Here is a 9,720-nt window from a genome sequence, read left to right as displayed (position 1 = left end):
ATCTTATGATAACTTGTAAGGGAAAAAAAGGTGAAAAATAACGTGTATTTATATATTTCTATATATACATATAAAACAGAAGCACTTTGCTCTACACCTGAAACTAGCATGATATAAATCAACTATTGTTGTTCAGTCGTGTCTGACTCTTTTGCAACCCCATGGACTGTAGCCCGCCAGGCTCCTCTCTCTTGGGATTTCCCAGGCAAGAATCCTGGAGTGGGTGCTCGCTTCGGCAGCACATATACTAAAATTGGAACGATACAGAGAAGATTAGCATGGCCCCTGCGCAAGGATGACACGCAAATTCGTGAAGCGTTCCATATTTAAAAAAAAAAAAAAGAATCCTGGAGTGGGTTGCCATTTCCTTCTCCAGGGGATCTTGAAACTAACTCATGTTATATGTAAATTATACCTCAGTTGAAAAAAAAAAAAAAAAACCCAGGTCAAATGCCACCTTATCCAGGAGAACTTGCCTGTTTTTGTCACCCAGATGTTACCTCCACTGGGCCATCTAGTAATTCTGCACTAGGTGTTCCCCTCCCACCTCTAGACCACCAGCATCAGAATCACCAACAGAGCTGATTAAAAATACAAATTTCTGTCCTCCTTGCCTCCAGAGTCAGGCTTTCTGGGCCCTGCCAAGGGGTGTGCCTTTTAGATCATCTCTCTGGGAGAAGCCATGCTGTGTATACTCCATGACCACTTCTCTGCTGTATCTCTAGATGCCTTACATGTTTTTAAGCTGATGAGAGTCAGGATGTAAGTGTGTAGTCCTAGAGTCAGAATACTCAAATTCTGTTCCCAGTGAACTGCATGACTTCAGACTAGTTACTTAATCTCTCTGTGCTTTCTCTGCTGTGATTTCTCTGAAATCTGTTTTCTCATGTAAATGGGAAAAATTATACTGTCTACCTTTTAAGCTTATGGTGAGGATTAAATGAAATAAAACATTGACAACATTGAGAATAGTCTCTGGCGTATAGTATACACTCAGTAAATGTAAGTTGTCATGAAACAGAACAGGTTGGCATGGCTTTTTTTTTTTTCCACTATATTCCTAGATCCCTCCCTCCCAGGAACGTCCCCCATCATCACCAATTAACTGCTAATGAATCTTTTTCTTTTCTGGGCAGCGTGCTAAGCTCAGTACATGTGTTATCTCATGTTACTCTCTCAACAATGATAAAGCAGATGGTATTATTTCCTCCCATTTTGCAGATAAGGAAACTGAGGCCCAGGCAGGTTAAGTAACTTGCCCAGAGTGCTGCAGTCAGGGGATGGTGAGGCTGGTGTGCGCAATATCAGCTTGAATCCCCACTCCCTCTGCTTACCTATGCACTCTGCTTCTATGATCCCCCCACAGGACCCCCCTGCACTCTCATCAGGCCCAGCTGTCTCTCTGAACCAGCTTGCCAAACCTTCCCTCCACAGCTTCCCCACAGCAAGCTCCACCTTTTTTTCTGATCCCTCCCAACTGTGCTTTTCCAGGCTTTGCCTCCTCGGGCTGGGGCCCTCCAAGAAAATGTCCTCTTCCCAGAAGTATTGAATCAAACCATAGTTTCCCTCCATTTTCCTGGAGAGCACCTTCCAATCCTACCTCTGCCCCTAGGGTCTCCCAAAACCCAAATCCTTCGCCCCACACACAGCCACTCCAGCTGGTTTCTTCCTCAACCCCCAGGTGGCCCTGGTGTCCGCTGAGAGCCTGCCTCCCTCTTCCTCCCCTGTCCCTGTAGCCCCTTCAGCTGGTTGAGACCTGGATGCCAGGGAAGCAAAACCAGGCAGGCCCCGGGATGTGGCTCTCATCCTCCACCGAGTCCCAGGTCCACAGCCTCCCCCGAGTCCTCCGCTCGGCGGCTGTCAGGGAGGGGCCTCTCACCGGGCCCCACTTTGCTGCCCACACTCCTGCTTCTTGTCACCGACTAGCCCAGGACATGGGGCCACCATCAAGCACACAGGCCTTATCGCTACACAAACACTTCCTCCTTCCCCCAATACTTTCTCTCACACAATGGGTAATCAGGGTGAACTTCCTCTGACAATTTACTGAGCAAACACTCACTAGGCCCCTGCCCTATGCTGAGGCTTGTGGGGCAGCCCAACCTGGTCCCCATCTCAAGGAGCCTTGAATCTGGTCGAGATGAAGCACACACACAGGAGTGTCTGGCGCCCTGGTGCTCTGTGGCCCAGGACACCGGGGTGCTGATCCCGTTTCTGCTCTTCATGGGCTGTCTGTGCCTCGGAGCACGTTACTCACCCTTTCTGATCCTGAGTTGTCTTAGCTGTAAAATGGGAATGATGCTGCTTAGGTTGGCTGTGGGAATTAACTAAGATAAGATTCACAAAGGGCCTGGCAGAGCCCCTGAGATAATTATGTTAACTCTTGAGTTCCAGGGGGACATGGGGGAGGGTCTTCCAGGAGTTGGAGGAAGCTGCCTTCAGGTGGGAAAGGATCATGCTTATAGGAATGGCTTCCTCCAGGGACTGAGTTTCTGCTTTGAAAGCAAAACATCATAAAGAATGGCTTCTTTCTCCAGTCCCGGCTCTTCTGAGATCCAGGTGTAGGCATGGTTTCGACCTCTCTGGTTTCAATTGAGTGGTCCCAGCACATAGGTCAGCCAATCGCTTAGTCAACAAGAACTCATTGGTAACTCAGGTGCTGGGAAACCCAGGTGGAGTGTAGAACAAAACCCCTCAGTCTACCATGGGGTGGTGGCAGTGGTTGGTCATAACATGTCCACATGCAACAAGAGAACGTTAGAGGGTAAGTCAGTTTCCTAGGTAGGTGCTAATACTGTGGGCACAGCCTTTAAAGGAGAGATCACAGGAGGCCTGGAGCAGTTGGGAAATTTCTCATGGCTGAGGAATCAGTATGCAAAATCACTGCAACGCAGGTAAAGCATCAGCTTCATGTCCAAACAGGAGTGAAAGCAGTTCCCTCCCTCTGCCCTTCCATCAAAACATGCAAGCCAAGTGGACAACCTTTCAGCCTCCACATTTGGCTTTTTTCCCCCTAACACTTTAGAGTTTCTTTGTGCTCTGGCCTGGGTTCATAGGAAACACAGTTGAGGAAGAAGAGAGAGGGGCCAGAATCGGCTGGGCACTGGTAGAGGGCACCCAGGGGGCCGGGGCCACAGAGCAATGGGCATTGGGTAGTAGGAGTTGGGAAACTGGCTCCTGCCCTTGAATGGAGTGACCTGGGGGAAAAGGTGATGCTGTTTATCCCTCCAGTGAAGGAAGATTCTAGAGTTGGACACCAAGAGGGAGCATGGTACAGTGGTGGAAGAAGGCTGAGCCGAAGTGAGAGGCCGACTTGGTTTTCACTGAGCCCTGGACACCGATCTGCCGGGTGACCTTGGCCAAGTAAGTTAATTTACCTCTTTGAACCTCAGTCACCCAATCTCTCAATGAGAAGAAAAGCATCTGCTCCATGGAGCTTTTGTGAGGACTGAAAATTACAGAGCACAAAGCCTGCCAGAAGGTAGGTGATCAAGTTCCCTTCCCCCTTCTCAACCTTCTAGGAATGCCCCAGAAATACAAGACTGACTATATTTAGTGTCTGACTCCCTCCTCCGCCCACCCATGGTAAACTTAGAATTAAGCTACTTATGCTAAAGCCCCTTCCAGTTCTCAAATTCTCTGGTAGCAGTGTGGACGGGTGGGAGGGGACAACCATCAGTTTCCCTCCTGGGGCTGTGTTGGCTGTTGCTGCCACAAGCCTGGACGCTGAGCAGCCCACACAGTACCCCTGGGTGCAAGAACCTGCTAGTTGGGACCCTGCAGGGGGTGGGAAAGGTGCCCAGAAGCCTGACAGCTCCTCCTTTCCTGTCTAAGTTTCCCGTATTTCCCTCCCTTTGCCAAAATTTGCCTTGGGTGATGGTGGGTGTGGAGATGGGGGTGAAGGTGGGGATTCCCCACAAGGGTGGTTGTGCAGGAAAGCTAGCCAGAGGCTGATTTTAGTCCACTCTGAGAAAGAACATTATAATAATGGGATGTCCAACACTTGGAACCGTGTCTCAGGCATCAGAGAGAGCTTGGGCTCTGGAGAGCTCACCCAGACACAATGATTCTCAACTCTGAATATATTCCAGGGAGTTTTGGGGGAAAAAAAACCAACACTGCCATTAGCCTGGCCCCATCTATGAGACTCTCATTCTTTCGACCCGAGGCAGTGGCTGTGGAGCCCCGGAACTTTGTTAGCAGTGCCCCTGGGGGATTGCACAGCGCAGGTGGAGATGAGGATCAGGGTTCCCCAGGCTGGAGACCCCCCCAGGCATTCCTGCGTCTCTGGGCCAGAGCTCCTCTATGCTTCTTTCTTAGTCTGGGAGTCCCCGTGTGTGGGGTGATATTGTTGTAATCACGTGGACTTGCTTCCATCCTGGCTTCTTGTCATATACTGAGACACAGCAGCCAGAGCAATACTTTTTAAACATAAAATCGGATTCCATTCCTTTCCCACTCCAACATCTCTGCCCTCTGCTTGGGGTGCTCTTCCCTGGTCTGGTTCCAGGTTCGCTCCTCCTCGTCTTCTGGACCTCGCAGGCCCCCTCTTCAGAGAAGTCTTCCCTCACCTGTCCAGCCCACGTGGTGCTCCTCCCCCACACCTACACCTCCCTATCACACCACTCTGCCACCAGAAAGTAAGTCCCATGAGAACGGGGAACCTGTCTAACTGGTTCAATCACAGTGCCTGGCACAAATGGATTCTCAATAACTATTTGTTGAACAAATGAATGCATATGTACATAGAATATGTTTATATATTAAAATCACATGTTTCATGTACATATTCCTGTATATAGGGGGCTTCCCAGGTGGCTCAGTGGTAAAGAATCTGCTTGCCAATGCAGGCGATGCTGGAGACATAGGGTTCAGATTCCTGGGTCGGGAAGATTTCCCCTGGAGGAGGAAATGGCAACCTATTCCAGTATTCTTGCCTGGAAAATGCTATGGGCAGAGGAGCCTGGCAGGCTATACAGTCCATGGGGTCACAAGAGTCAGACGTGACTGAGTGACTGAGCGTGCACACTTGTATCTGTATATAATGAGATAGGAGGTCTGCTGTGGAAATAAACAGATGTTACTAGGGAAGATGCTTTTGAACTGTGGTGTTGGAGAAGACTCTTTGAGAGTCCCTTGGTCAGCAAGGAGATCCAGCCAGTCCATCCTAAAGGAAATCAGTCCTGAATATTCATTGGAAGGACTGATGCTGAAGCTGAACCTCCAATACTTTGGCCACCTGATGTGAAGAGCTGACTCATGTGAAAATTTCCCTGATGCTGGGAAGGATTGAAGGCAGGAGAAGAAGGGGACGACAGAGGATGAGATGGTTGGATGGCATCACCGACTCAATGGACATGATTTTGAGTAAACTCTGGGAGTTGGTGATGGACAGGGAGGCCTGGTGTGCTGCAGTCCATGGGGTTGCAAAGAGTCGGACACGACTGAGCGACTGAACTGAGCTGAACTGAACTGAACTACTAGGGAAGAGGGCACTGTAGGAGAAGAGAAAGGAACATCTATTGTGGACAGACTCAGAACCAGGCAGTAGGTTAGGCTTTCATACATTTGATCCTCACAACAAAATTCCCATGATCCACAGCCACCACAGACCAACAGAATCCGAATCTTGGAGATGAAGGACAGTGTTACTGTCCTCATTCCACAGATAAAGAAACTGAAACTTATGAGAGGGGAAATCACTTGCTTGAAGTTAAATTGCTAACAAGTGCCAGAGTTGGATATAAACCCCAGTTCATTGGACTCCAAGCTTGCCTTGTTCATTGCATCATTCTTGCAGGATAAATTAATTATTACCTCTTTTCACTATTGGGAAATGTAAGACCTCTGGTGAACGTGGCCACAGATGGCAATGGCTAGTTGGTAACTGGAGCTAATAATGTTAACAGAGGGAGCAGAACAGATGCGGAAGGGAAAGAGAATTTACTAGGAGTCTTGCCACCAGATCAATCAAAAATCAGCACTTTTAAATTTTATTTGTGATCAGTTAAGAATTTGTTTTCCTTTCTTTTCTCAAAAAAATTTTATGGTCTCCTAGACTTAAGTTCCTAAAACTCAGCACTTAAGATTTCCTGGGTCATTGAGATGTCCTGAGGGTACAAATAACCTTTCTGAACACCCAAATGCATAATTCAGAGGAGTATGATATATAAATCCAGGAGCATCTGGCCTCATTGAGCATCAGTCAGGCCCTCTATCTTAAGTTTCCAAATCTAATTTCTAGCCAAAGAATTAGAATATATCTTCTAGAACATACTTCTAAAAATTTCCCCAGAACTTGATTGATACCCAGATTCTCTGTAATCTTAGTCTCTGGAAAACATTTCTACTCTGAGCCACAGGATGCCTTTTCTTACTTTAAAATGTCAGAGCTAGTTCTCAAGGAAATCTGATCGGGAATACGTCAAGCCATCTGGCATAGGACAGAAATGAGTTAGACCTCCTTCTTGCCCATAAAATGCAAACAGTCTGATAGCTATCTCCCAGGGGATTGTTCCACAAGGGCTTAAGCTTAGTTAGGGAAGAGCCAATAAGTGAGATGCAAATACAATGTGGAGAATTTGTGACATAGGATGAGAAGTTTCGCTGCTTCGTTCTGTAAAAAATAGGGAGCTGTATCATTTAGGGCTCTTTAGTTTCAGAAGACAGGAATCAATTTTAGGTTAGCTGAAATGAAAAAGAGGACACTCTGTTGGAAGGACATTGGGGAGTTTATAGAATTGAAGGTAGAACTGAGCAAGCGAGAGGGGATCTCCAGAGGATGAATCCATGACTCAACTTCAAACCTCTTATGCCTGAATCCCCACTCAGCATTCAGATTCCAAGGACAGAGTCTCATTGGCTTAGCTTGGGTCACGTGCTCACTGCAGAGGCTTTGGGACTAACCTGCAGAATACTGCAGAAGAGGGAAAGGGAGACAGTTCCCAAAGGAAGAGATGCCAGTCAGCCAGACTAAAGGAGACATGTAGGCTCCACTAGCTAGTGGGTGCTTCTGAGCACAGAAACAATGTGGTTAACTTAGATCACATGTCACTACATGCTTGGATCCATAGTTTTGTTTGATCCTTACAACAACCTGGTAATGTGGGCACATTTCTTAACCACTATTTTTAAAGATGAGGAGAAGAACAATTTTGAGAGGTTACATGATGACTTTTCCCAAGAAGGAAAGCTCTTTTTGGACACCAAATCCTATTTTTCTTTACTGTATGATTTTCCTGCTCATTAGAGGCATTGGTTTGGCTCTAAAGTGTTTAAAGATAAGAGAGAGGCAGAAGATGGGTTAGCGAGCTGTCAGGGTCAACCAACATGGGAGAAAGGAACTAGGCTGGGACCACGGGGAATGGAAAGAAGCAATGAGACATGTGTCACAAGGGCCCAAAAAATAGTTTGAAAAGTTGACTGAACATCAGAACTGTCAGGGCAGCTTGTTACAGGCACCAATCCTGAGAGTCTATCTCTGACCTGAACCAGAATGCTCTCTGGGTGGTGACTGGGAATCTACAGTTTTAAAGCACACACCCATCCTACGGTGGCAATTATTTTGCAATATATAAGTATATAAATGAACACATTGCACACCTTCAATGTACACAATGTTATATGTCAATTACATCTCAGTAAAGCTGGAAAAAAACTTAAAAAAAAAAACACATCCATCCTCCTTACAGGTGATTATTCTGTAGCCAGCAGGACACTGGTCTATAGATCGGCGTTTAGAAATCACTGACCTATTAGACCCTTTTTTCTAAACGTCCTCTAGTCCAGTTTCTTGTCTTATCTCCCTGCTGCTGCAGCTAAGCTTTATCAAGGTATAGCTTTTGAGTAGTTACAATTTGTACTCATTACATTTAGCGTCACATATCTGCATTATCTTTTCTGAGGTCTGAGGGATAAAAACGAGAACAGAGAGGTAGGGTGGCTCCTGGCTGTCCCCTTATTTTGTTCCTGTGTCTGGGATTGGTGGCTTCTGACAGGGACTCCTAGCAGATGACTTTGCCAGCTTTCCCTTTGGGAACAGTCCTGGGTTCTTACTCTCCCTCTTGCTATAGTAAGTCTCCATAACAAACACACCCAAGTCTGGTATTTCTGAACTTATGGCTCCATGCTGAATACATACTGTTCCTGGAGCTGGGCTCGTTCTATAATCTCTCCTCCCAACCCCACCCTTTGGTCCCGCTGATGGACTGATCCAGCCTTGGCACATGATAACTCAAGGGTTCTTTATGTTCTCTCTGTGACATTCCAAAGAATTATAGACTTTGTGTCATGTCTGGATTTAAAAAGAATGACAGTTTTGGGGATGGGGTCTGGTAGAGACTGAAGCACAGGATTTATAATCTCAATTTGCTTCCTCTCATTCATACAGTGATAGGACCCAAGAATGAGTTATTAGGGGACTTCCCTGGTGGCCCAGTGGTTAAGACTTCACCTTCAAATGCAGAGGGTACAGGTTCAATCCCTGGTCAGAGAGCTAAGATCCCACATGCCTCACAGCCAAAAAAAAGAAAAAAGAAAAAAATTAGTTACTAGGAAAGGGTTTTCCAAACTCAGTCACTTGAATACCATCTCCATGGTTGTTGCCAATTCTGTGTACCATCTGTTATTTCCTTCATATTTTCATTAAATTTATTACCATGTTTTTCTGGAGTGCCCACAATCCATTCTAGCCTTCCCATAAACAATAATATTCATGAAGTCCCTGACACATGAAATCAGGTCTGATATGCTACCCATCAGTTTTCTTCTGGAACATTTTTAAATAAATATGCATCTACTAAAACTGTGTAAATGTTCACCCATGTACCATCTGAAATCCTCCCACAGAGGGATGCATATGTATTATTAGAGGTAGATGCATCACGCTTTGGAAACTTTATCCTAGAAAAGCCCAGGTGCTGGACACATGTAGTCCCAGACCCTCAATTCACCACCGTGTGGATGTCAACCCTAAGAATATTGTTTGAGACTCAAACTCTGTTTAGGGGCAAACTCTGCTTTTATATACTCTTGCTGCAGAATTTAAGGTTCAGAGCGAGAAACAGAAGCCACTTAAGGTATTTTAAGCCAGAAATAAAATTAATAATTTTATAATTATCAGAAGAGTTGGAGGACTGAACTCCCTCTTGGAATGAAAACCAGAGCGCTGCAGAACTAACCTGCCTGGGGAACCATGACTCCTCCATAAGCAGGAGGCTACGAATGAAACTGCCCGATTTAAGGATTCACTATCACGGCTGTAATCCAGGGATCAAGTACCACCTCTGCCACAACTTCCACCTGACACTCATGGATCCTGAAACTAAACACGGGACTTCTGCTGTAGCTGTCCACGTGGCTTCAACATCACCCTTCAGCAGATACAGCCAAGGCATCAGAAAGGTGCCCCCTGACGCCCTCCTGCCATTTAAGTATCTCATGAGTGCATTTAATTGGTGGAGCCTAATTTGCATCATTCAGAACTCAAGGGATTCTGAGAAACAAAGTTTATGGTTCTCTAGCTTTTAAGACGGAGAAGGCAATGGCACCCCACTCCAGTACTCTTGCCTGGGAAATCCCATGGATGGAGGAGCCTGGTGGGCTACAGTCCATGGGGTCGTGAGGAGTGGGATACGACTGAGCGACTTCACTTTCACTTTTCACTGTCATGCACTGGAGAAGGAAATGGCAACCCACTCCAGTGTTCTTGCCTGGAGAATC

At 46.4% G+C, this 9,720-nt stretch overlaps 1 non-coding gene across 1 annotated transcript; it reads left to right on the top strand.

Annotated features, from left to right (window-relative positions):
* Nucleotides 1-223: 223 nt before the first annotated feature.
* On the top strand, nt 224-330 carry LOC122705940. Its single transcript, XR_006344211.1, has one exon. It is a non-coding gene; the product is annotated as a U6 spliceosomal RNA (small nuclear RNA).
* Nucleotides 331-9,720: the final 9,390 nt, after the last annotated feature.

This window comes from Cervus elaphus, chromosome 12 (genome assembly GCF_910594005.1).
Source record: "Cervus elaphus chromosome 12, mCerEla1.1, whole genome shotgun sequence".
Classification (NCBI taxonomy): domain Eukaryota; kingdom Metazoa; phylum Chordata; class Mammalia; order Artiodactyla; family Cervidae; genus Cervus; species Cervus elaphus.
The sequence above is the reverse complement of the archived record's forward strand: the minus strand, read 5'-3'. Positions and strand labels throughout refer to the sequence as shown.